This window comes from Oryx dammah, unplaced genomic scaffold (genome assembly GCF_014754425.2).
Source record: "Oryx dammah isolate SB20612 unplaced genomic scaffold, SCBI_Odam_1.1 HiC_scaffold_13, whole genome shotgun sequence".
NCBI classification, from domain to species: Eukaryota; Metazoa; Chordata; class Mammalia; order Artiodactyla; family Bovidae; genus Oryx; species Oryx dammah.
In genome coordinates, this window is record NW_024070197.1 from 58,563,882 (window position 1) to 58,591,767 (window position 27,886).

A 27,886-nucleotide genomic window follows, 5' to 3' on the forward strand; every position below is an offset into this window, starting at 1 on the left:
TACTAAGCACAAATTGAAACAAGCCAGGTGGCACAATCGCTGGGACAATCAGAACTGCAGGAGCTACAAAAAGCAGGGACATCCATGACCCACGCTGTCACTTTGGTTTACAAGGTTCTCACCAGTGACAGGCAGGGGCCAAACGTCTCGGCCGAGGGAAGCATGCAGTGAAATTCACAAGGGTCTGTGCTCACAGTGTAGCGGGTGGAATGAGCACTGCAGTTTTCTGCATTTTCCAAAACTATTTTTGGAAATTACTGCAGTGAGGCTCTTACTGAGTTCAAGGAAATGAACTAGCATGGAAATCAGGCTGGGTTTGTTTTTCATCAAGTGTAGGTGAGGGTTGGGGTAGTTGACACAGGAACAATGATGGATTAACTGCACATCTGGTTTGTATCCAGAAATATAATCGGTTTGAGCCTGCTTGGTCTTCGTTATTTATCAGCTTTGTATTTAAAAAAAAAAAAAAAAAAACAGAGAGAGGAGAGAAAGAATAAAATGGAATCTATTCAATAAAGAATTGCCAAGGACAAACTTGAATGAACTCTCAGTGTACAAAAGCAACATTTCTGAGAAAAAGGAAACTGAGCATGATAAATTGCTAAAGTTGTTAATACAGCTATTTTTGCGTGGGTGAAATAGTCCAAAGTATTTTTAAGAGCGAAAAGGTAATGTCTTCGAAAAATGGGGTTGGATTATTAAGAGAACAATGTTCATATGGTTGCGGGGTTACTCGTTTCTCAAGGTCTCCATGTCTTTGTTTGGTTAAGAATATTGTGAGCCAGTGCCAAATTCTCAAATACTGTTGAGTTTCTACTTTATAGTTTGCAGATATCAAACTCAAACCCATACTGGTGAGCTGGTCGTTAAGGTATTTGGGACTAGGTAGCTGACAATATTGTTAATATTCTTACTTAAGCAATTACACAGTAGATTAAGGATGTCAACAGGAAGGTGTCTTTTATGCTGTATTTTATGGTTAAACGGTGCATTTCGGGATGACAACAAACTGTAATCGCATATTCATGTAATTTTAGGATGAAATCAATTCCTTGCAAACACAATTATTGTTACATAATTCTCCCACCTGTTTATGACTCCCCTCGAATTAAATTAAAATGCAATTTTACATTAACTTAAAATGTCATTTTAGAAGGAGACATTTCCTATAAAGCTCCACACTGATAACAATCTCCCGAAATCAGTGTGATTGACAAGAAACCATAAATCTGTTCAGCAGTCACAGTTTGGGATCAGATTTAAGGTGCTCTGTGCCACCGTCAAGGCTCAATGATGCCAGGTTTTGACATGTCCAAAGTGTTTGGAGACAAGTAAGACCTTTTCTATTTGTTCTGTAAGTAGAAATGCCAGAGCTAGCAAAGAAAAATATATTGGATCCCTAGTGAAATTTTGATTTCAAATATGTAACAATTCATTTTTTTAGTTTAGAATGAGATACTTTTTCATTTAAATGTGCCCCCCCACCCCTGCAAACTACACAGAGCATATTGTACTGAAAGCGAGAGAGAAAATGAGGCTAACTTTTTTAGTATTGAATAAAATAATATTCCAGTATGAGTATGTCCCATGCAATATTTGGGACATACTTATATCTAAACAATGATCCACTGCATATCTGAAATTCAAATTCCACTCAGTGCTCTACATCTCCTTTTGAGAAATCTGGCAACCCTCTCCATAAACCTCGGTCAAAGTGGGGCAGCAGAGGTGGGGCTAGTCTTGTTCTTTCAGATCCTCACACCTGGCCGAAATCCAGATGTCTCCTTGCAGGCCCACAGATACTGCTGGGTAAACCCACAGATGGAAGTTAAGTTCAGCCAAAATAAGATCTAGCTGATTGATTACATAAATCTTATGCCTTGGGACAGTTTTCCTTCCAGGGATCAGGCCAGATTTGTAAGGGTCAAGCTATTTCCATTCACCGTGAAGAGATGTGAATTTCTTTTTCAATTCCGCATATTAAGGTTGACAAAATTCTTTCCTCTCTGCTTCCCCTTTCCTTTTCTTTCCTTCCTTCCTCCTTCCCCTCCTTCTTGCTACAGTCACCACTCTGTGCGCCCAGAATTTTCAGTTGCAGTGTGTGAATTCTTAACAGCAGCAGTTGGGATCTTTGGTTGTGGCATGTGCTGTTTAGTTCTTTGACCAGGGATTGAATCCCTGGATTTGGAGCATGGAGTCTTAGCCACTGGACCACCAGAGAAGTCCTGATCACTCATTTTCAACGAACAGTAAAGAACAATAATCATACCATTCAGAAACACTTATTGTTACTGAGCCAAACATGATACCAAGGGCAACTTGTTTTATCCTCACAGCAATTCTGGAAACTAAGAATCTTTGTTTTCTTTCATTTTATATGGAGAATACAGAGGCTCAGAGAGGCAAAGCAAGCAGTCCAGCATCACATAGCTTATAGGGGAGGCAATACCTATGTCTGTGGGGCTCTGTGTCCAGGTGCTGTATCCTAGAACTGTACAGAGCGAGGAAGGAGTACGAAAATTAAACGCTTTATTTCCTACCCTGGAAAGAGACATGTTTCCAAGAATCACCTTTTTTTTTTTTTTTGGCAGACGGAGCTCTGTGATCACTATGCAAAAAGCATCATGAACATGAAAAAGAGCCAGAGAGGAGGCAGATGCAAAGAGCAATTGCAGTGCTCCGGCCATTTATAATGATGATGTATCTGTATTTGTAATAATGTGGAGAGATACTCGTGCCACGTTAAGAACACGGAAAGAATGCAGATGCTCAGACAGGTGAGGAGACGAGGCTCGTAGGACGTGGCAGAGCTGGGATTCGAGGCCAGGACTTCCCGACTCTGACCCCACGGTCTCCAAGTGCTGCCTGCTTGGTCCCCGAGAGTGAGCTCCCTGGGAACGCAGGCCACAGATTGACCTGTAACAACCCCTCAGCAGGTTGGCTCCACTGGTACTTGTTTAGCAGAAACTGGGGAAAAAAACCAACTTTCTTGCTTTCAAGGAGCAGAAGACTTTTGCTTGTGTCTCCAAGGGTCACCAGGCACCTGGAGGAAATGAGGGATTGAATGCGGATCAAACCTTCAGTCTAGCTGCATCACAGAAAACACAACTGCAGTTACTAACGGTGTTTATAGAAGAACTCGCGAGAAAGGTGCCTGAGAACTGAACAAAGCACACCCAACCAACACTTAGTGAAAACGGTGGGCGAAATGCTATGGCCAGTGAATGACAGTGGTCTTCTCTTTCTGATAATTTGGGGCAATTGCATCCAAATGCTAGTCCATTGATTTCCACTCCAATCCGTGCCCCCATGCTGGGTGAGCTGGCTGGCATAAACATAAGTTTGCTATGGGAAGATGGGCAATGCGCTCAGAAACAGATCCAGGCAATTCTGCTGCCATCATTAAAAATGGAACTAAAACGCCGCCCCACATTACCCTCGAAAGAAAACACTCTCAGCGTGAAACAGAACCCACTCTAGCACTCCCGGGGCGCCCATAATAGATTAGTGGGTTAAGCTCTTCAATTCAGATCCCCCTGGCTGTAAAAACCGGTTCTGGCATTTTCTAGAATCCTTTGTATTTCTCCTTCACATTTGTGATGCTGAACAGGGATACTGACAGTGATGTTTTCAACAGTGATAGATGATCAATATCCGGTCCCTATGAGCATGCCACTATACTCTCAATATTAGGACCACTTTTTTGTAGGCTGGAAGTGACCAGTGCATCCAAAAGCCTGTCGTTGGCTTTGAACGATTCCTATGGCATTTGAGAGGAAGCAGACCCTTTCTTTAAAGAGAGCTGAGTTCAGCTCTCCCCAACGTTTTCAAGGTCACAGGCCTTAGCAACCAAGATCTGTTGAGTCAAAGACACATAGCGAAGTGTGACCACAGTCCAGAGAGGCAGCGGAGCATTGCCTGGAAGTGTCTGGGGACGTCACAACCTGGGGAGAGGGTACCACGGGCATCTTGTGGGTCGAGGACAAACATGAGGCTCAACCTCCTACGACACGCAGGGCAGGCCCACCACGAGGAGCTGCCCAACGCCAAATGTTGAGACCGCCTCCATGAGAATCTTAGGACAAAAAGTCAACTGAATAAGCTTCTAACACCTTTGCCTCGTGAAACCCTCGGTCCCAAATGAAGCATACCTACCCTTAAGCTATAGGACAGGGAGCAGACTTCATCTGGACACTATTCTGTGGATAAGTCCAGGCTCTTACCTGCATTACAGGCATTCTTTGATGAATGTGACCATTTGCAGAAAAATTCACCTTTTTTCAGGGACCCTACTTCCCACTCCCAAGTTTTAAAGTTCTGGGGTTCTAAGAATGTGGAAAGAAATGCTATTTTTCTTTGCGTAGTGAGCATCTCATGAGTTGGTACTGAAAGACTAAAGAAAGGCGGACTTTGGTAAAAAGATGGGTGCATACTGATAGGCAGTCTTACAAGATAAGAATTTAGTGGGGAGAGTTGTTTCTTCTTTTTTTTGGTAGGCTGAGCTGTGCTAAGCTATGCTATTACAATTAGTAATTCTACAATTAAAGCCTTCTATTTCATGGAAAAGATCTGCTAAACAGAAGATCAGGCAATGGGTCAGAGGATGAAAGAATTACCAACGTGGAGTTCCAATATTTATGAGAAATTTACATCTGGGAGAACTTCTCTCTCTTAATCCCCACTTCCAAAGGGAAAACCATAAAGTGAATATAGATGAATAAAGAGCAAAGTTGAGACATCAAAATCCATAAGTCTAAGAGTTTTAGGAAAGGAAAAACCTTTGGGCTTCTACAGATACTCTGCATTTCCATAAAGTAAAGAGACTACTTCCAAAGGCAAAATCACACAATGAAATTCACTATTTGTAATGGCTTGCTTTGCAGTGGGTTAGCTCTGCTTGCTCAGTTTGCTCTCACTACTTGGTAAGAAAAACCCAAAAGATGGTATCTTAAGACAACAGCACTTTTTTTTTTTTTTTTGGCAGAGGGGGTGTCTCAAAAATCTGCATTTTGGACAGGGCCCTGGGATGGCAGATGGGGAGTGACTCATCTCTGACACCCAGTATCCAGGGCCTGAACTGGCATGACTCCCAGGGGATTCCTGGGAAGAAGGCCAAGCACCTCACTCGCCATAAGCCCTTTCTACGTGGTGACCTTGGGCTTCCTTCAACATGGCGGCTTCCGAGTAGTCAGACTTCTTACATGGTAGCTCAGAACTCCAAGGGCAGGTATTCCAAGATACCTGGGCGGAATCGTAAGGCTTTCTGTGACACGGCTTTAGAGAATCCGCTGCGTCGTTTCTGCCACATCCTATCTGCCAAGCAAGTGGCTAAGAGCAGCCTAGAACCAGAGGGAGAGGAATTCAACTCTACTTCGTAACTGGGAAGTAGCAAAAAATTTGCATTCATCTTTAATGAATCTTAATGTTAATTCAGCTAATATATAATGTTAATCCGAAAGCCTGGCTAAAACATAAACCATAAAATAGAAAAATAGGCTGTGCCAGGGTAATCTCTGTTACTGTTTGCTTTATTCAAAATGAAATGGTGAGCATTTAATTGAAGAGCTTTGTTTCTTTTGCCTGTTGTATCTTATACTGATTCTTTGGCCTCATTATCACTGGCTACTGTTGGACATTTATGCCATTTTAGATCTTTGATGAAATACATAAACTCCACAGGAAAACTGTTTTCAGGGCATTTCATCTGCCTATAATTAAGAGGAAACAGATTACATAAACCTTCAAAATATAGAAAATCTCACTTGATATTCGTTGGAATTTATTCTAATTCTAGAACTGTCTACTGCATTCTATAAAGTCTTTGGATCATTTTCTACCACCCCTTACAAATCTGTAGTTAGTTCCAGAAAATAATGCTTTCTGTTTCTCAAATCTAAAATTCCAGCAATTGCCTTTGGAAGGGTTTCTCCTTACTGTTATCTTAAAACAGAAATCACAACAAAAGGTTTTTTCCCCCCTTCTTTAGGAAGCCACTGAATACTTTCTACAAAAGACTGAAATTCCTAAAATGCCAAGTAAGAAAGATGAGGAACGAAAACAGCCAGGGGATATGTTTTGCAGTCCTAACTAAAACAATAGCGATTTAAGTAGCTATCATATAGACACTTGATGAATCCTTTTATTATCTCTGAAAGACTCCCCGCTGTAGCATGCTTTTCTGGGTAAAGAGCTAAATATTGGGACATGCAGCTCATAATTATGTCAGCCTAACCACAGCTAACACTGACAGCCTAAAACATTAAAGATTTTACACAGCGAGTGCAGAATACAGCTTCTTTTATTGGCTCAGGGAGCAGGTATCAATTATAATGAGGTAATAAAATTTGCAGCCAGTGTTCCTGTCCTTCTCTGATTTCCTCCCCCTCCTTAAGATAATAAGAGCAGAAAAAGGAAGGGGAAAAAAAAATCCTCTTAGCTCTAACTTCTCACTGATTCCTTGAAAGCTCTCACTTTGTATGGCTGGAGTGCCATAGCTGTGTGCTTCCTTGGGTTTTCCTGCTGGCAAATTCTGCCTTCCTAAAGTAGAAGCTGCAATTTCCTGCAGCACACCTAACAAGTCAGATCGTCCTGGTCCCTGGATTAATGGTTTTCATTTGCATAACTGCAAGTGGAAGGTGGCCCTCCCAAGCCGGCAACCTCTAAGTGGCACTTACTGATGAGATGCAAAAGCCTCTAAAAGGGTTCTTCAACCTAAACCAATTTGTAAAGTTGTTTTGTTATTTCAAACATTAAAGAAATTAAAGTGATCGGGATATAATTAGATTAATATTCATATCTTCCAAGTTGCTTTAATTCTAATATTAAAAAGATTAAATATCCACTCAGAGGATTAAGCAAAAAGTCAAGCGGTAGCAACACATTTACATTACCTTACTGTGCAAATTATAAACCTAATTAATCTAAAGTTTCCTACAAATTGAATTGGATATTCATTCACAGGCTATGCTTTAGGTACTTAAAATTCACTCCGGTTTTGTTTTCTTAGTGTGTGGGGCAGGAGGGCCATGCTTCTGTGATGGACGAATCACATTAGAATGGCTTCATTTGGGTTCTAATTGGTGGAAATGTAATCCCAACATAAATTCATGGAGGCAAAAAAAACCCTAAAGGCTTCGTAATTATGTATGTGTGCAATAATAAAACACGCTCCGTCCTCCTCGAATAGTTGCTGCAGATAAAATCCCAGAAAGCAATCCAGGTGCTTCTTCACACAAGCTTTGAGTTCGTGTTTGCTCCTTATATTGCAGGGAATATGGCAGAAAGATTTCATCCTTGTTGTTCATATTTCATAATTGAAGATCTAATTACTTTGGTCTGCAGCCACGTCCCCTCCACCCCACCCGCTTACTGGTAGGCAGTCAGGCATGAGGGGGCCCGCCCCGTCCTGGATGGCCCATCTTTCCCTCCCCCACCTGGACGCTGGTGGGCAGGGCACGCCCAGAGAGCCTTCCTCCTGTGGTCTAGGATCACTGCTAGGTTTCCAGCTCATCAGGACCAGGCGAGATAAAACGTCTAGTGCAAGGCTGGCGCAGGCGCACTAAGACCTGAAAGGGGGCTCAAGGAAACCCAGGGTTCACTAGGCCCTATCTGAAAATAAATTAGCATTGATCTGTCCTGTCCTGGGCTTTGCTTGGGTGCTTATGGGTACACGCCTGCACACTAGGGGAAGTTATGGAACCTAAAGCTGTCAATCAACTTGTCATTCAAATGACACAGGACGCATGGAGGGACCCCCACTCTAAAAAACCCATCCACCCCACTGCAGGGCCGCTTCTGGTTCCCAGACAGGCCCCTCTCACCCCTTCGTGGGAATGTGTTTTCACTGTGCTTAATGACTGCGTATGCCTCTCCAATTAATTCCTTCCCTCAAGAGGGCAAGAACCGAGGAAATCATTATTCCATTATTCCACTGACAAAGTACCAAACCCCCCAAAATATCATAGTCCCATTGTCTCCCTGAAACTGGTGGGTCAACTGTGTTGATTTTAGGCCAAGTCCCGCTATATCAGTATTGATAATTCTCTTCTCGCCATCCAGTATTGGGGCAATGGAATGGGAATGATTCTACCTAGGCACTTCCTGTATGCTCAGCTCTGTGTTCACTGCTTTCCCTGATTACTGGAGCCAACTGGTTGTCACGGCTTGCAGGGTCTTAGTTCTTCGCCCAGGGATTGAACCCAGGACCTCAGCAGTGAAAGTATGGAGTCCTAACCACTGGGCCACCAGGGAATTTCCAAGACATTTAGGTTTTATTACAGCCTCCGATGCATAATGCAGAAATCTTGGTGACTCCATTTCCCAAGAAAAGCTTCCTTTACCAAAGTAGACTAATATTTATTCCTCTCAAGACAAGTTTTCCTTCCAACAGATTCAAACGTCAAGCCGCACAAATATTACTTTTTCAGCATGAAGCAATGCAAGGAGCAGGACTGGAATTCATGCCCACTTATTTTATTGTGGTGATGATAACAGATATGATGGCTACTGTTTCCTCAGGAATAATCCTGCTCTTAGCGGTAATGGGAAAGTTTGTGACGTGTGATTTGGGTGAGTGTCCTGAGTTCACGAGGAACATTCAAGGCTGCTAAGCTGGACTGTAACTTCACATTTCTCCTCCACTGCCTAGCTTTTTGTGGAACTTAGATTGGTGCGTGCAGGTGCTAGCTGTCAGCTCACCTGGGAGAGCCCACGGTGAGAAGCGTGCCAGCCCATCTTGTGTATCCTGAGGAGGGAGACGTGCTGGGTCTCCAACAAGTTCACTCCACCTTCATCTCCCATCTCTGCTCTTACCCCCACAATTCCCCAACAGGTTTTGCCAGATTAGTCTTTTTTTTTTCATTGTAAATCAAATCACATCACTTTTGTTCTTAGAAAGCGTGAACAGCTTCTTGCTCAGTTTAGATACAAACAGAAGGTCCTGCTGGACCCCCAGCCTCGTGGGAGCCGTGCCTCTGCTGAGTCACTCTGCAGTGGCCTCCCGCCCCGCGTCTGCCGCGTGGCTGGTCTTGGGCCGCGGAATGTGGTGGGAAGCACGGGTCTGCCAGTTCTGAGAGCAGACCTCAAGAGACCTTGCGCATTGCACTTGCCATTTGTGCTTCTGTCCCTGTCGGGAGACATTTACACCTGCTCTAGCCCAGCTGGTTCCAGGAGACTGCGGATCACGTCCGAGGTGTCACGTCCAGCCTTGGGCAGAAGCCCCAGTGGATCCAAGGATGCTCGAGCAAAACGACCGACCTGCAGACCCAGAAGGAAGTTCTGCTGGGTCTGGCGAGGCCAGAGGAACAGTGGGGCCAGGTCCTGCCCAGCCCTGCTGGGCCACATTGCTTTATGCCTCTGATACGGGCATGCTTTGTTATGCAGCGGCAGGAACCCCAGTGTTGGCCTGCGATCCACTTTCGAGGCTCATAGGAGCTACTCCATTTCATCTCATGCCAGAGTTCCAGCATGCTCTCTTTCTGACCACGCTGCCTCCCTCAGCTCCAACACGACATGCTTTTTCCCACCCTGGAGTCTTTGCCTGTCCAGTTTCTCCATTATGGAGCCCTCGCATCACTCTACCCTCTTTCTCCTGGCTGGTGACTGCTCACTATTCAACCTTCAACTCATCACTCACCTGGGAGAAACCCCGCTGAGAGCACGCCATACACTCAGCTCCCTGGTCACTCGCTATGGAAAATCCCGGAGGAAATGCAAATATGTTACAGATGCGCACAATACTGACTCCCCTTGGGGTGCTGGATCTTTGAGGTGCCAACCCTGGGCAGCCTCATGTATTTAACTCAGTGGTGCTGAACAAATTTTGTGTGTGGCCTGGTGTGAAAAAGTTGGCATGTGCCGTTTATATGAGCATGGCTTACTTCTTTCATATCATTTACCACAGTCTAAAATTATCCTTTGGCTTCAAAACACTAAGTGATTTGCATAGGCTGTCTGCCCTGATCCACTAGACTAAGGGTTGGCAAAATCCGGCCCACCACCTGTTTTTATAAATAAAGTTTTATTAGCACGTAGCCATGCCCACCATTTACGTACATGGCAGCTTTCACACTATAGTGATGCAGTTGAGGGTTTGAGACAGAACTTGCTTGATCCACAAAGCCTAAAACATTCACTTGCTGTTTTTGTTTAGCTGTCAAGTCGTGTCCTGACTCTTTAGAGACTATAACCCACCAGGCTCTTCTGTCCATGGGATTCCCCAGGCAAGAATACTGGAGTGGGTTGCCATTTCCTTCTCCAGGGGATCTTCCTGACCCAGGGATGGCACACTGCGTCTCCTGCATTGACAGGCAGGTTCTTTACCACTGAGCCACCACACTTACTATCTGGTCCTTTACAGACATAGTTTGTTGATTGCTGCATTAGGTTATAAACAGTCAGAGGATAGAAATCTCGTGCCTTTGGGTCACTTTTGTGTCTTGTGGAGCTAGGACGGCGACTGTCACTTAACAGGTCCTCAGTGTCTATTCGGCAATGGATGAATTGGGACTCTGGCAGACATGGGTGTTTAAATCCCATCTCCAAGCATCAGGACAGCCACAGTGCTGGTGACCGCAAAGTGTCCCTTGGACTTCTTGGGAAGAAAATACTGAGGCTGCCTCCACCAATGGCAGAAGGAGTGCCTGGTCTGCGTCTGCAGCGTCCAAGACAATTTGAAAGTTTGAAGAAATGAGGAAAAACTCAAAAGTTCAATTTCCTCGAATAAGCAATTGATGCTTTAGAGTATAATTATCAGGAAAAAAACAGGGGGGGACCCAACCCAACATGTTGTTTAGCATACGTTATGTTAATGGCAGGTTAGGATGGCCCACTGTGCATAATTTAGACAAACAATTGATACCAAATTTTAATATATATATGTGATTACTGCTACAGAAACCCAACACCATGACAAAACACAGGAGGGCTCGTAATAGGTGCATGAGAACTCTGAAGGCCTAATTACATCACGGGGGAGGGGAAACGGAGGCTGCTGAACCAAGCAGAAAACGGGGGTAATTTGCAAACAGGTAGAGCGGAGGTCCAGGTGTGCGGCACGTGTGTGGGGCTGCGGGGGCTGGGGGCTCCAGCTTCCATCTGGCTTTGCGAGGATGGAGAGCTTCAGGATCACTTCCCTCAGCTGAAAACATGACCTCCAAGCCCCAGACAGGGCGGCTCCCCATGGCCTGCCCTCCGGCTCAAAACGAGAAAGCTGAGGACCAGCTTTTCCAAGGAAGTTTCTCCCTGCTTCCTCCGATTTAAAAAAAAAAAAAAATGCTTTTTCCATGTCTGCGATCTGAGACCCTTTCCTCTGGTATCTTGGCGTGATGCCCCTGGAGACCTGAGTTCCTGGCTCTTTAGAGAGGCCTGTCTAGAGCCTTTCTGACCACTGGACTGAAGTGTTCACGAGTGCTTTCCGGTTAGATATTCTGTAAGTGACTCTCTTCGCCCTGCAGCTCCTCTGTGGTGGGGAGGTACTGAATTGAGGTGACTGCTCAGTAGTTCCGGCTCTAACTACAGAGTCCGTGAATCTGAGTCACTGAGTTGCCAGATTCCGTCCCGCTCATCAAGCAGAACTGCAAATGCTTATGTCGCGGTCACACCGTGCTCCGGCGTTGCACCCAGGCAGTGAGACTGGGTCACCAGACTGCACCCACATGTCACCAAGCACCCGCAGCAGAGCCGCTCCGGGAGGCACCTTGACATCTGAGTCCACAGCAGACAGACTGACGACAAAACAAAAAAGTCATCAGGATGGACTGAGGAGAAAGTCACCAAGATCTGTCTCATCTGTCATGCCTCTCGCTCCTTTAAGCATGGACGGAACTCATACCTATGGGAGTCTGGGTTGTAATGGGTTGAGTTGTGTCTCCCCCAGATTCAAGTCCTTCCCAGAACCTCAGAATATGACCTTATTCAGAAATAGGTCTTCTTTGTTTTATAGATGTGAAATTAGTTGGGACGGGATGGGAGGCCCGGTGGCCTTCAGAGAAGAGGAAGAGAAACCCAGGAACAGAGATGCAGGGGGATACCCATATGACGATGGAGCAGAGACTGGAGTCGTGGGCCCACAAGCAGAGCAGGGTTGAGGGTGGCTGGCACCAGCAGAACCGAGCAAGAGAAACGGAGGACGCCCCCACCAGAGCCTTTAGAGCAGAGGTCCCCAACCCTGGGACACACCCCAGTACTGGCCCAAGGCCTGTTAGGAACCGGGCCTGCTGAGTGGCAGGCGAGTGAGTGAAGCTTCCTTTGTGTTTACAGCTGTTCCCCATCGCTCACGTCTTCCCGGTCCATGGAAAAACTGTCTTCCACAAAAACGGTCCCTGGTGCCCGGAAAGGTTGTGGACCACTGCTTTAGAGGGAGCATGGCCCTGCTGACGCCTTGATTTCAGACTTGTGGCCGCCAGGACTATGAGATGATACGCTTCTGTTGTTTCAAGCCTCTGGGTTTGTGACCGCAGTCGGAGGGAAGGAAAGCAGGGCCATCTAGATAATAAAACCTAAGGTGCTTAGGGCTTCTCTGGTGGTTCAGATGGTAGAGAACCCGCCTGCAATGCAGGACACCTAGGTTTGATCCCTGGGTCAGGAAGATCCCCTGGAGAAGGGAAAGGCCACCTACTCCAGTGTTCTTGCCTGGAGAATCCCATGAACAGAGGAGCCTGGCTGGCTACAGTCCATGGGGTTGCAAAGAGTCAGACATGACTGAACAATTACACACACACACACACACACACACACACACACACACGGCTTTGTAGCCTTAGACACTACCAACAAACACCTTTTTCTTTTATGGTTGAAGAAGCTGAAATAGAAACATTAAAGGTTTCAGGTGACATCTCTCATATCTGTGTATCTCCAGTGACTGACCCTTCCACCCCATCACAGGCCCCTTTCCACGGCAATTCCCACTTACATGGAAAGAGCTCTGTCGACATTTCTACAGATGAGGATGGGGTGGTAGGTAGAATAATGACCCTCCACGTCCACACCCTCAGTGTGTCACTTGGCACCTCTGTCCATTTCCTGAGAGGACCCCTCACCTACAGAGATGACCAGGTCCGGGCCACAGTCCAGGCTTCAAGCTGGACAGCCGGGGTCATCCTCACCAGGACAGTGAAACTCCCTCCTCCCCACCAGTTAGGGGAAGCTGCACGCTTGCTTCTGTGCCCTTGGAAGGGTATGTACATCACCCAAGCACTCAGTTCTAACGTGTGATCACAAGTGAACCATAGAGATCCCACCAATGGTGAGCATTTGAGGCCAAATCACGTTGATAGGAGCAGATAACCTTTCTGCAGAGCTTAGCATCATCCATCACTCACTGGCACTAATTTTCACCTTTTCCCTTTTATTGAGAAGTTGCCATATGTGAGAATCCTTACACACATCATCTCACTGATTATGATACCAACACCATGAAATGGGCTCTATGATCGGCCCTGTTTTACACCTGGGGAGGCTGGGGGGTTTGATGACACTAAGCAAATGTTATCAGGGTCACAGAGTTAGTAAGTGGCGGGGCTCGGACATGAAGTCAAATGTGCTGGACTCCGGAATCCATGCTCCTCAGCGTTCTTCTGTGCTCACCTGGACCTTTCTCAACCTCCATCCCTTCCACAGGGTTCCTGCTGAGAGCACACCAGCTGGAACTTCACAACTTTCAAACATATGTTTCAAAGGTACGTTTCCTTCTCACTTCAAACATGTTTGCTGACTGCCTAAATTGTGAGCCCAAATAGACTTCCCTGCATTCGGGAGACGTGCTGTTTGGAGATTTCTACCATTCATCCCCTTTCTTTTGGCTGATAATAATATTCCCACCTCCTTTAAGAAGCCGATCCGCCCTGCAACTCTCAGGCCAGGGGTTTGGGTAAGGCTGATGCCATGCCCCCTCCTCCAAGAGTGAAACAGAACTCTAACTAGTCAACGAATTTCATGGTCCCAGGGCCACAGTGCCTAGGGGGACATGTGTCCAGACTGATCCAGGCAGACTCAATGAGCCACAGCTGCAGTCTTTGGGGGCAAACTACTGGTAGCAGTGGCCAGAGGGTAATCTGTTGCCAGCATTTGCTCTGGGCATCTCAATAGGATATAAGCCAAGGGCTGCTACAGGAGGAAGGCGTCTTTAGAATAAAGCCACCAGAGAAGAGCTCAAAACCTGAGAAACGGTCAGAGAAAGTTTTCTCATCATATCATTTCAGCACATGGATCCAGCCATGCCTGAAGTTAGACCTGCCCCAGGACTCATCATTTACTGATCCAAAGCAGTTCCTTTTTCTCCTCAAATTTACTTTGACTTGGGTTCAATCCTGGCTCTTAACCCTCATCCCTGGTCTTCGTTTTGCCTTCAGAATCCACAAAGGACAAGTCAAAACTCCCCTGGAGAAAAATCTTATATAAATCAAAACCATTATAAAGGATCTCTCGTCTCCGCTACTACGCCGCCACCTCTATTCCTCCAGGAGCTTTAATTCAGTGTCTGGTGCCTGCACAGGAAAACTGGTTATGCTTAAGATTTATTTTTCTTTTTTTCAACTTACATCATCATTCAAAACTATGCCTCACATATGTTCAGAAACAAGTAGCCGAAATCGGCACCTCTCACCTGCCCACGGGTCCAGGAAGCATTCGCCACAAAGGAAATGGCAGTGCCCAGGTATGATGGGAACTGTCTTTACAACAGCAGAGGTTGTCCATGACATCACTGAACAGGAAGGCTCAAAAGCAAAGACTGAGAGAGAGGCTTAACAGACAGGCAGGAAGGATGAGAAAACAAGAGTGTCCTTACGTGTTTGCCCATCGTGGAATTCTGATTCATCGTCAGAAAACCCGGGGTCACATGAATGGAAGTAGTAAAAGCTATTTTAATCTGAGCTATCGTTCTGCGTGTGGGTTTCATTTGTATTTTGGAGGGGGGGTATCGATATTTGCATGGAAATTTACATTGTGTTAGATGAACGCACATTTGAGAAATCTAGAGTGACAGGGAAGAAGAGAATAAAAAATAAATAAATAATCTGGGTCTTCGGTTCCCCTCCCACAAATTCATCCTGTAACGATTCTTGCAAAACCTTCTGCCCACTGGAACTCTGTGTGTATGATTAACTGCATATGAGCCCAACAGCCTGCATATGCAGTTAATTTGCTCCAAATTTCCATGCTGCATTATAACCCTAATGATCACTAATAATAGACAAACCCACATTTTATTGAGTAAGTAATTTGAGACATTATGATTTTTATCATGCGAATAGGATCAGGCTGACCAATTTACACTGGGCAGAGGAAGATAAATAACTAGGGAATCAATCTCTCCAGCAGCGGGCTCCATCTCATAGTGAAATGATATGCATTGATTGGGAAGGAGGGCCAGCTCTGAGCCCTGCTGCAGGCGCAAGGGTCAATGGGCTTCCGTGTTTCCAGCCAAAGCTCGGGTGGGCAGAGTACTTCTACCCGTGACACGACGGGAAAGACCGAGGTGAGGCTCAGCTTTGGGCAGAGTGTAGGAAAGAAGGGGCTCTGTGGTCAGCAGACAGAGCTGTCAACCCAGCTCGCCCTCCACTCACCACGTGACCTTGGGTAAGTTGCTGAACCTGTCTGAGCCGCTACCTGTGAGAGCATCCTGGCTATAGGTGGAGGAACTGGGCATGCAGGTTAACCAAGAAGATGCTGGGGAAGGCGCCTGGCAGGTGGCAGGTAGACAGTGAATTAATCCTTCCTCCACCTTCTGCAAGCAGGATGGGAGATGCACATATTTTACATCCATTTTGTAGGAAGAAGCGGGTGAATTTCCTGTTCATTTTCATTAAAGAAACCACTGGGGTCCTTAAGACAGGAGAAAACAATGACTGGGCCCCTCCGAGCTCTCTAAACACGGATGAGAGAGCGGCGAGGAAGTGGAGCTGGGAGGTAGGCTATTTATCACTCCCAGAACATCTGCCTGAATTTTGTCTGCAAACTTGAGCCAAGTGATTTGGAATGAAGAAACAAAAGCGGAGAGTCGATCCCGGGATTCCAATCTAAGGCCGAGTCCTGAATCCCGCCATCACCCCGCCGTCCGTGGGGACGGGTGTGTCTCTCTGAGGTGGGACTGCCCTCGGTGGCCTGTTTCTGACCCTAGTTATGTGAAATTTGGATCCCGTGTTCTGGGCAACTGGCTCTCTCCTCCCTGACAGGCCCCAGCCCTCCCTGGCCTCTGGGTCTGCAAACGTAAGGAGCTGATCCCCGATGCTCCAAGATCCAGGTCCCTAGGGAGACCTGGGCACACCACTAGCCGTGGGTCTGACCTGGCAGGCCCCTCGGGGGTTTCTAGAGGAGTGGAGGGCAGAGTCCCTCCATCAGGGGAGCCCCACTCAGCCAGAGGGGACAAGGTCTGATAGGAGGTGACGACCAGAGGCTGGAGGAGGCAGGCTGCGGTGGTGGCTGGAAGCACCGTACAAAGGAAGGGAGCCAAGAGCTATGAGAGGCCGAACATCAACACAAGGAGGGTTTCCACCTGTGTGCTGGGTTTGATTTAAGTTGGGGCGAGACTATGGGGCTGAGTTTATACTGTGTCAGATCGGCTGCCTTATGTCACAACTTGTGAGACACGTTCAGTGGGTCATGGCACTGCCTTTTTGCCATGGTTCTGTTACCAACAAAATATGGAGGCTCAGAAAGGCGAACCACACGTAACTGAGTATCTGCTGGTACCGATGGGTGTCTGGATCCACACCTTTGTCCCCCAGACCCCAGAGTCTATGCTCCATCCTTGGGCACAGCTTGGTCCCTTCCCCAGGCCAACCAGCTGGGCAACCACTGGCTACGTTACTTCCTGTAATCAGAAAGGAATCCCCAGTGCCACCAAGGGTAGTGTGTGGAGCACAGCCTAACTGTCTATCAGGTGGGGCTTCCTGCAAGACGCAACGCCCGAGTGAAGCTTGGAAGGACTGTAGATGTGAGACAAATAACAGATGGAAGGGTGTTTCAGGCAGAGAGGACATCACAGACAAAGTCCAGAGAACAAGGTGAGGAATCTGAGGTCAGAGTCAGTGAAAGTAGGACTCCTGGCCCCTCTGGCTTTAACTAAGTGTCACCTGGGACACCCTCGGTGGTCCAGTGGCTAAGACTCCATGCTCCCAAGGCAGGGGGCCTGGGTTAGATCCCTGGTCAGGGAACTAGATTTTGCACGCCACAACAAAGAGTGAAGATCCTGCGGGCTGCAACGAAGACCAGATGCAGCCAAATAAATAAATGAACAGGTGTCACCCCTTTCTGCCAGGCATCCCTAAGAAGACTGCTCACGGGACAAGGATGCTTTGCAACACGCTGAGTCAGGAGGGCAGCGCCAGGATGGGGGACACCGGGAAATCAGACACCTTGACCACGGACACAGCCGTGAGCAAGAAGACCTCACCTGAGGCCGCACCGACTCTGACTGCCTTTACCGTGGGCAGAGGCACCTCCGCCTCTGCGGGACCACGCCAGACGAGGCCACCTCTCCGTCCCTGGGTGTGGCTGCCCCGTGGAGACAGCAGGCGCCTTTAATGCCTCCTCTCGGTAGATCCTCCATGGAACTCCCTTTCTCGTGAAGTGAACTGGCTTCTGCTGCCAAGAGATGAGGAGATCTGAGGAGTCTGGGAGGTGCTGGCTTGTCCACAAAGACAAAGCAATTCCTGCAAAGCCAGGCATGAACCCTGCAACCCTTGGGCCAAACTGCATCTTAGGTTCAATATGGTGACATGGATATCACCTAGAAAAAGAACTCTCCAATTACACCAGAGCAACCAGGATTTTCATTCTCTTCATTTTTCTTTTAATGCAACACATCTAGCTCAGTTAAATTGAAGAACCCTGACATAGAGGCTAAACACCAAGTCATATTAATGATAAGTCATGAAAATCCCCTCTGTGTAGGCAATAACTTTGAAAAAAAATTATACTAGAAATAACTCAATAAAATTTTGTGGTTATAAAGTGCATGTTTATAAATTATCTTCTCTGGATGGGTTACCTCTTTTTAAAACTTATTTTTCTCACTCAAGAGTCAGCAGTACTTTGGAAGACTTGGACAAGATAAGATATTCTAAAAAAAATCATAATTATGCTAACAAGAGACTAGTAATACCTCAGGAAATTTCCTTCAAGTCTGTTTTCTTCCCTGTGCATGTCCAGGATGTGTTAATATATATTTTAGAAATCTTCCCATAATTAGAATCAGAAGGTTTTCCACCTAATGTTATAGCAACAGCATTTTCTCTCCTTTTTTCATAATAACGAGCACCTACACTTTGAAATGCCCCTTTCTGAACTTTATCTTAAGGAGACAATCAATTGCATCTTTATGAAAATAACCACCCAGATATGAGTAAAGACAGATATTTATAAAATGCCAACAGGGTGCTAGCTGAAAAACAAAGAAAAAAGTGTACCTGGCTTCTCACCATGTCCCCTGGCTCCCTGGGGGCCAGGTTCTTTGAACTGCATATTGCTCTCTTCCAATCGCTAATCTGAATTTATTATTGAGGAGGGAAATGAAGAAAATGCTAAAGAAAAGAAAAGAAACATTCTGCGTGGGAGAACTGGCAGATACTGCAGCCTGGTTGCGTCACAGGTCAATGAGCTTCTTCTCACTCTGTAGGGGAGGATCCCTTCTAGAAAAGAAATGCGGATGCTCCTGTTTTTCTCGGATGGAAAGCCTGTCCTTCTAGCTGCAGCTGGCACTTCCGCTGGCACAGTCAGCTACTGAGGAGCGGGGTGTGGGCACTCAAAAGCCAGGCAGAATCCTAATCTCCGGTGGAAAGAGCTAATGGCCTTGGGGATAAAAATGACCTTGTAGGGGATAAAGCAATTCAATTCCGTCCAGAAACGCCAATGGAGCCAACCTCTCCGACCATCCCAGTAGAGCCTACGGAATAAGCTCGAGCTAGAAAACAAGGCTGCGGGCAGTTGGGAGGATTTGGCAAAGTGTCCACCCCTCCTCAGCAGCTGGGAGGTGGCGGGGCGTGGTTCCCACTGCAGGGATCTTGTCAACATGCAGCTGTGGATTTGGTCTCTGCCTGTCACTAGCAGTGTGACCTCAGGCAGGTGACAACCGCTGGGCTCCGGTGTCCTAGACCATCATCCATTCTGTAGGTTTATCAGCCTTGGCATAAGGAAGCCCAGCCCAGGCCCCAGCATTCAGCACCTTCAGCGAGAATTCCTTTCCTCCTCCAGTCTCCTGGCCCTGGAAAGGTACACCCTTCTTCTCCAGAGTGGCCTTGTGAGATGAAACCAGTTGAGTGTCACCCATGCCCGGGCACTGCTAGGCAAGGGAGAGTAAAGAAAGGTGTCTTCCTGGAGCTGGGAGCAGAGAAACAAGTGAAAACTCCAGAGCAGGGCTGCTCTGGCTTGCGCTTTCCCGATGGCCCTGGCTTTCCAGGCTCCTCTCTGCTCCTGGAGGGATGCAATCAAGTGAAAAATCACTCCAGCAAAGCCCCAGGCCCTGCCCTGAGTCTCAAAAGGGAGCCCTGCATTCTCAACAGGGTGCCAGAGAAGCAGGAACTAGAAACACAGCTAACGGGCGAGCCGCGACGCACAAACCTCCATGCTCATATTCCTTTTGTGTGGCTGAATGGAGCTGAGATAATGAATTGAGAAAAGGTGACTCGACAACCACTCACTGCCTGTGTGGAGCAATTCCTTTGGCATCTCCGCTGAACCCGAACCTCTCTTCTTGTGTCTAAAATCACCTGACACTTGCATCCTCAAGGTCAGCTCTTCTGAGAATGGATAAATGCTGAGCCTGTGGCAGACAGGCAGCCGGCATGCCCACTCTGCCTGATCCGCCACCCATTGCAGACATTGCTAATCAATCTCAGGAATCTTTCAATCGAGTACCAATACAATCTCACAGCTCTTCTCAAAACAGAGGTCCACAGCCTTTCCTGCATGGAAAAATCAAGGAGTATCATTGTACCTTTCCCCCCACCTTAAACCAAAGCCTCCAATCATTCAGGCAGAGGGAGGCTCTGACTCTGGCACTCCCCGAGCTGCTGTTCAGAGCAAGCTGCGCCAAAGAAGGCTCGTCAGAAGCCTGGCACGTCATTAATAATGCAGAAAACTCAGACATTTATACGGAGATCAATTGGCAATAATTCTATGGGACAAGACTGGAACTGAAATTGCAAAGCTGAACATGAAGGGCACTGTCTGAATAATGTAGGAAGGGGGATGATTTTTGGACTTTTTAGCAAAAAAAAAAAAAAAAAAAACACCACACCACTATCTGGGGGGAATCTAGGTTAAGAATGGGCCCAGTGGCATGCTCACCCAGGCTGGGGGACAGCTGCAGAGGGGCGTGGTGTTTGAAAAACCCCTTGAGGAGGGAGAGCCTTGAGCCAAGGAGATATTCAGTTTCTCAACTCAAGGAACCTTATGGAGGGGTGGGGGCGGTGAACGTAGAGCTGGTCAAGGAGAGCTAGAGAGAGCGGGAAAACAGAAAAAAGAGCACAGGGCAACCTCCAAGGTGAAAAGAAGACCTTTTGTGCTTGCTTGGGTGTGCTTAGGAATCAGCAGAATACAGATCTTAATTGTGAACGTCTGCAAGCAAAAAGGGCAAGGGCCATTGGTGGTTACATATGCAGGTCCTTCTAGGTTCTTGGTTCAGTCCGAGGAACTGCCTTTAAGAAGGTGTGATTTCCTGGCACAGCTAGTGAACCCCCAGTCATAACACGTTTCAGGAGCAGGCTGGCACACACCCTCCACCTGGGGATAAATCGCAAACCAAGAGGCCGGTTCCCAGCCCTGCGACTCCGTGTATCTCTCTCTGTCATCTTCCAGTGGGTCAGCCTTTCTTGTCTTTTGCGTGTGTGTATTTTTTTCCCTGGCCTTGATGCATGGCGTATGGGGTCTTAGTTCCCCGCCCAAGATGGAACCCACACCCTCTGCACTGGAAGCGTGGAGTCTTAACCACTGGACACCAGAGAAGTCCCTGGGACCAGCCTTTTGATTCTGGTTGCATACTCTAGACAGTCTAGAAGTCTGGATTTTCCCATCACTGAAAACCAGAGGAAGGGATAAGAAATGGGGATTTTAGCTGTATAGCCAGGGCCAATGATTCTACGAAGCTAACTTTCTGGTTTTGAAGACTTACTGCGGCCTCCAGCTAGCATCATCAAGAGGGAAATTCACGTTGTATATGTAAAACTGAAAATACTAGTGTTGGGATAACAGGATCATAGTTGTTCCCCCCCCAAAAAAAAGTTTACTGTTTTTATTTTCCTGAATATTAGTGTAAATGTTTAACATATAAAATGTAAACTTAAGTAATCAACAATGATTTTCCAACTGATTACCATCACCTTTACTATCTTTCAATAATCCTACTAGTGGCTCCATTTACAAAATATATTTAATGCTATGGTTCCAGTATTTTTTAGCTTTACAATAGTCACTTAAAAGACCATGCTTAGCCTAAGAGACTGCCCAGGAAAATGGAAGGTGTGTTTAGTAACAGAATGAATAGTTTCTTCTTGTAACTGGTGGTGTTCCAATAAGCCAAGGCTTTGAGTGCCGTAGGTATGCTCTGACAGGGAAGTAGTTTTATTTTTCAGCAATTAAATTTCCTTTTTTTTTTTTTTTTTAAAGGAAATGACACATAATCATTTGCTACGCTTGATATTGAAAAGATACACGCCTTTGGGAAAATCCAGGAAAAGATAATCAGCCCACAACAGAATAAATATCTGGGAATAAAGCCCAGAGTCCTGGGGAAGCCAGTCTTAATGATCGTTCAGTGAAGTCGGGGTCAGAGTATTAAAGGGAGCGGCACATGTCTGAGAAGAGGCTGAAGAACATGGGGCAGCTCCGGAGAAACCGGGGGGCCGTGTGCACCTCGGAGGACATGCCTTTTGCATTCTCGAGAGTTTGCATAAAACTTCATTTCTTTATTGAATCGTATCAAAACATATAGAAGGCCCAAGTGGATGTCAGAAAAATTATTGCTATTACTAATAACGGGGTTTTCCCCATTAAAGAGACTATCTTTTTCTGAGGCAGGGAAATATTTTTACACTGGGCATGAGACTTTTTAGAACTGATGCTTAAAATATCCCTTTAGTGTGGTATGTGGGAAATACTATAGATGGGAGAGAAAGATGATTAATACAAAGAAGGGCAAGAGCGCATCATAAAAGACACTCCATTTGGGTCCATCCCCGTCGCGGCCAGCCTCGCAGACCACCTGGGCACAGCTGCAGTGACAAGAAGGCAGCTGGTTCTTCCCGCCGGGTCGGCCTCTGCCGGGACTGAATCAGGGTCCCCCGCACGGTCCTCTCGGCCAGGCCTGCCAGTGCCCACATTCCTGAAATGAACCGACACACCTGCCTGATGGTTGAACAGACAGTTCTCAGCCTGGATGCTCTGGTTTGTTGTTATTGTTGTGTAGATGCTAAGATGTGTCTGATTCTTTTGCAACCCCATGGACTGCAGCCCACTAGGCTCCTCTGCCCATGGGATTTCCCAGCAAGAATACTGGAGTGGGTTACCATTTCCTCCTCCAGGGGAGCTTCCCAACCCAGGGATCGAACCCGCATCTCCTGCATTAGCGGATGGATTCTTGACCACTGAGCCACCGGGGATGCCCGAGGCTCTGGTTTGAAAACCAGATAAACCTTAATGGCATGAAACTGACTGAAATAAGCCATTCAGGAAAGGACAGATACTTCATAATTCCACTGACAAGAGGTACTAGAATACTCAAATTCATAGCAACATAAAGTGGAATGCTGGTTGCCAGGGACTGGGGGAGGGGGTTTGGGGAGCGAGTGTTTATAAAAGGATACAGTTGGGGAAGATGACAAATCCCGTTCTGGAGATGGATGGTAGCGATGGGGTACAGCAGTGTAAATATACTTTATGCCAATGAACTGTGTATGTAGGATGGTTAAGATGGTAAATTTTATGTTCTATTTACATTACAATTAAAAAAAACAAACCAAAAAAAAAAAAAAGGTCAAAAATCTCATTTGAGTCCAGTTAAATTGAGTTTAGTACTCAAATCTGAAGTGTCGGTAGCTTTTCCTTCTCTCTGGACTTTGCTGGCTGATGCATCTCAAAGTCTTGAGAGTAACTGGAAGGACCATGAAGAGTCCCCTTCTTCAGCCCCCTTGAACATGTCTAATACCTTTAACAGGCAGACCGACTCCAGAAGGCCCAGAGCAAAAGGGTCTAGGGTCCTTGATGGACGGTACAAGTGTAACAGAGAAGAGCAAACCTGGCTCCATATCAGATCTGTTCTTTTTTCCTTTAATCTTTGAGCTCTGTGGCCTGTGCTTAGTCATGCTGGCCCAGGGCCTTTTGTAAAAGAATGCTGCGTAGAGCCTGAAATATGCAGGACAGCCTATTCTTGGGGCCATTCATATGGAGATAAAAAGCTACAGAACAGAGAATAACAGAGGATAACATCTGCCTTGTTGGTAGGTTTACAAGTGACCTGACCTAGGAGGGCAGCTGCAAGAACAAAGGATTTTGACACCAAGAAGTTTGCAGCAACTAACCATACCCCTCCCTCATCTTGCTTTTGAAAGTGCTTTGCAGGCTTCCCTGGTGGCTCACTGGAGAAGGCAATGGCACCCCACTCCAGTACTCTTGCCCGCCAAATCCCAAGGATGGGGGAGCCTGGTGGGCTGCCGTCTATGGGGTTGCACAGAGTCGGACACGACTGAGCGACTTCACTTTCACGCACTGGAGAAGGAAATGGCAACCCACTCCCAGTGTTCTTGCCTGGAGAATCCCAGGGACGGGGGAGCCTGGTGGGCTGCCGTCTATGGGGGTTGCACAGAGCAGCAGCAGCAGCAGCGGCTGGTGGCTCAGTGGTAAAGAATCTGCCTGCCAACGCAGGAGACGCAGGTTCGATCCCCGGTCCAGGAAGAGGCCATGGAGCCACTAAGCCCGACTGTCACAACTACTGAGCCTGTGCTCCAGAGCCTGGGAGTGGCAACTACTGAGCCCACCTGCTGTGGCTATGGAAGCCTGCGTGCCCAGAGCCCATTCTCTGCAACAAGAGAGGCCGCTGAAATGAGAAGCCCACGACCCACAATGAAGAGAAGCCTCTGGTTGCTGCAACTAGAGAACAGGCCCGCTTAGCAAAGGAGACCCATCACAGGCAAAAGTAAACAAATAAATAAAATAATCTTTTTAAAACAGTGCTTTGCTGGGAACTTCCAAAGAGTTCAGGGTGGCATGAGCCACCCATCTCTTTGCACGGCCCTTCGATAAAGCTTTCTCTGCTCTAGTCTGCGACGTTTCGGTTTGTTTTGCCTCACTGTGCACAAGGAGAGCAGCTACATGGTGAGCTGGGCAGAACCAAACACCGTCCCCCCGGGAGACTGACACTTGCCTCTACTCCAAACCCCACACGTGGGTCTTCCAGAGATGGCAAATCCAGAGGGGGGAAGCTCCTCCAAGCCCTAAACCACCCCCAAAGAAGAGAGGACAAAAGCTCTGTGTAACTTGCAAGCGGTCCCACGCACGTTAAAGAAACCCTGGTGTTAATGCACTGTCCTGCTAGGCACTTCAGAGACTGGGATCTGCCCTCACAGCCAGCTGCCACCGTACTGGATAACAGATGGCCAGACCACAAAGGATGCTGGTCCAAGGTTTAAGGACCATGCTGTACCTGGATGGGTGATGTAACCTCTGGAGGAGACAGACCTAACAGCAGACAAGTATGGAGACAGCTCTCCTCTGTGAGCCGCTCGGCCACATTGCCCATGACCACACTCAGCTCCCCGGTCAGCTTTTCTGTGGCCGAACTTGTGCAGGGACCTTAAGCCATCCCAGCTAACAGGACTGCCCACGGATATCACAGGGCAGCCTGGTGGACGCTTTGGGGAAGAAGCAGTGTGAAAAGTCTTTGAGATGCTGGGGAGTCTTGGGGGGCAATTCATAAAAATGCAACCATTCCACTTGTAAGCTGGCTTTTAGGAAGGTCCACAGATGAACTGGAGGAGAGAAGCCTTAATGAAGAAGTACTGAGGTAATTATGAAAAAAATAAAATAAAAAGGAGGGAATCATAAAAGTTTTCCTAAGTAATATGAGATCATTACAGTGCTCTGGCAGACATGCATTTTTAAACAATGGCTATCATAACGGAAAATTAGACTTCATCACTTATTCATAAAGTTCTGGTTAACACTAAACTCTGTTTTTAATAGTTTACTTTTATAAATAGCATCTTTGGGAGCAGATGCTACTTTTCGGTTATACAATGTCACAGACAACTGTCCAGTTGGATTATGGGGTAAATTAGAGCTTATCCTGGTTTATAATAGTTGCTATCCACGATCAGGATTATGGAGAAATTATAATAAATACAGGGTGATGGTCCTAGAACACCATCGAAATGATTGTGTGCATTTTTACTTCTTTCTTTTTTTTAATTTAAAACATGGTTGAAATTTAAAGACAGCAAACAATATTTGAATGAATCTACAATCTTTATGCTCAAGGGAGAGTCAAAAAACTAGTAAATCCACAGTGGAATTAATAATTGAGATTCCTGGAAGCTCTAAAAGGAAATATTAAATATGCAAAGTCTTGTTGAAAAGCATAATTAAGTCTATCAATGCCTAAAGTGGAAAGGACAAGCAGTCTCACGAAAGTTAGAAATGCCAGTTCCATATAAAAGTCTATTACCCTAACTTTGTGGAAAACAATCAACAACAGAAAGAAAAGAGTTGTTTATGAGGCTTCTTTTTGCGCTAAATGTAGAGAGCACCCTGCCCCACTTGCTCAAGCTTCTAAAATAGTACAGCTTCAGGCGCTCCGCACTTAAGCACCCCTAAAGAGTTGAGAGCTGTCTTGACAATGGTACTGCTGGACATTCGGGGTGTACTGAGGAAATTAAGAAGCATTTAGACCGGATCCTTTTTTCTCAGGGGCTAATATGCATCTTTTTTTCCATCCTGCAGCTGAGAATGTAAGACGTGTCTAGCTCTTGCAGGGAAACTCGAAGATGCGGAACTGAGCTGGTCCAGCTGTGATGGGGTGGGGCTAAGCTCTGGTTGTAGGCATCTACACTCCGGAACCTACACTCTCAGCCTTGGGCCTCTCGATCTGGGCCTGCTTCTTCATCCATCTATTATTGTCGTTTATCTTATTGCTGTCCCGAGATCCCTTGGCTGGGCTGTTTGTCCAAACACACCATTTAAAATTCGTTTCCAGGACAATAGAGTCTTTGGCAGGTCATCCTCAAATGCAAGTTTTACTGTACTTATTTTCGGAGGACACGGTGAACACTCTCTGTATTCCAGCACTTGAGGACACCAGCATATGGACGAGGTCTGTTTTTCTCCCTAACGTCAGCGCTAGAGGCTATGTGTTCACACGGGACATTCCTCCAAGGGGTTCAGGAAACCGTGAGCGGTCTCTCTTCTGTGTCTGGTTTCTTACACTTGGCGTTGTGTTTTTGAGGTCCACCGCGTGTGTTGCCCGTTTTGAATACATACCTTTCTGCCTGTGCCAGATGGCCACTTATCAGGAGGCCCTGCTCTAAGAAGCTAGTGTTCTGGCTGTCAGTCGAGCTGGAAGCAAGCCGAGCACTCTGGGGTGAGCATCCCACTCTCAGTTCCTCAACTCTTTAGGCCCCTGTAACTCCAGGGCACCGGTGAATACACTATGAGAGGAAATCATGAACGTGCCTCCTCTCTCCCAGAGTTTATACCAAGATGAGTTGATAAGGGCTCTATAAAGCATTCTGAATCCAGCAGAGAAATGCAATGCATAAATGCAAAGAGCGAACAGTAATTCTTGCGTTACACTGCTCGGGAGACTTTGAGAAGATGGACGGCTGTGTTCCCATCCAATTGCTTTCAAGCTTTCCATTAGGTCAAGTGCGTGCCATATATCTCATGAAAAGCCCCTGGGTCACAGTCACGTTCCTTCGCCTTAAACCAAGTGTGTAGTGGAACATGATTGTGGTGGCTGTGATCACTGTGGTTACTGTACGCATTATTATTACAACGGCACTGAGCGCTTGCTATATCCCGGGCCCGGTGCTAAACTGTCTACATTATCTTCCCGGATCCTCCAGAAACCCCACGCCATAGGAATTATTATCAGGTGCCTCTTCCAGATGAGCAGACTGACACGCAGAGAAGGAAGATATTTTGCAGGAAGGCCACAAAGCTAGAGAGTGCAGAGAGCAGGGCCTCCACCTCCAGAGTGCTCCCTCGGCTTGTGCTCTCCAGCAGACCCCTAGACGCTTCTGAGAATGCCCCTGACAAGTGCCACCCTGGTTCTGGGCTTTGGGGTGGGGGAGGGGGGAGCCGCTGCCTCTGTTCGGCCTCCCCGCCCCCCTTGGGCTCCAGCCCCTCACATCAGTGCTTATTATTTGGCGTAAATCAGCCCCCCAATTACATGAATGCCACAGCCACGAACACTTGTAATTAAAACTGGGACTGACATCCTGAAAGTATGTTTCCCTTCGCCATCCCTCTTTGTCCTGCAAGGATATTATTGGAAAGAGAATGAACAATCGTCGGGAACATATGCTTTCAGAATATAATGGCACTCGGCTCCTAGGAGGAGAGGCTGTAAAAGGGCGCTGGGACGAAATTTAAAGTAGACAGCTTTATTTACTAGCTACTGGGGCATGTCCAAGGAATTACGGAGAAGCCGATAGGCTTGATACTGACCGGGGCGCTGTGGGGCGGACTGCCAGAAGGTTCTCTCCCCGCTTCGTCAGTCCTTCACACAGGCACAACCTTCCCCTGAGCTGCCTGAGTGCCCCAGGCACTGGGCACGCGAGCCCACCACGGGCTGATGCCAGCCTAAAGCTCCATCCCCCGTCTCTCCTCTCTGGCTTCATTTTCCAGCAAAAGCAGAGAGCTTGGGGCTCCCCGGTCTTTGCGCTCAGAGTTCCCT

The 27,886-nt window shown here is 46.9% G+C and overlaps 1 protein-coding gene across 2 annotated transcripts in view; it reads right to left on the minus strand.

Moving 5' to 3' along the window:
* WWOX (WW domain containing oxidoreductase) overlaps positions 1 to 27,886 on the minus strand; it is a 906,401-nt gene that overhangs the window by 136,138 nt on the left and 742,377 nt on the right. The window lies entirely within an intron of this gene.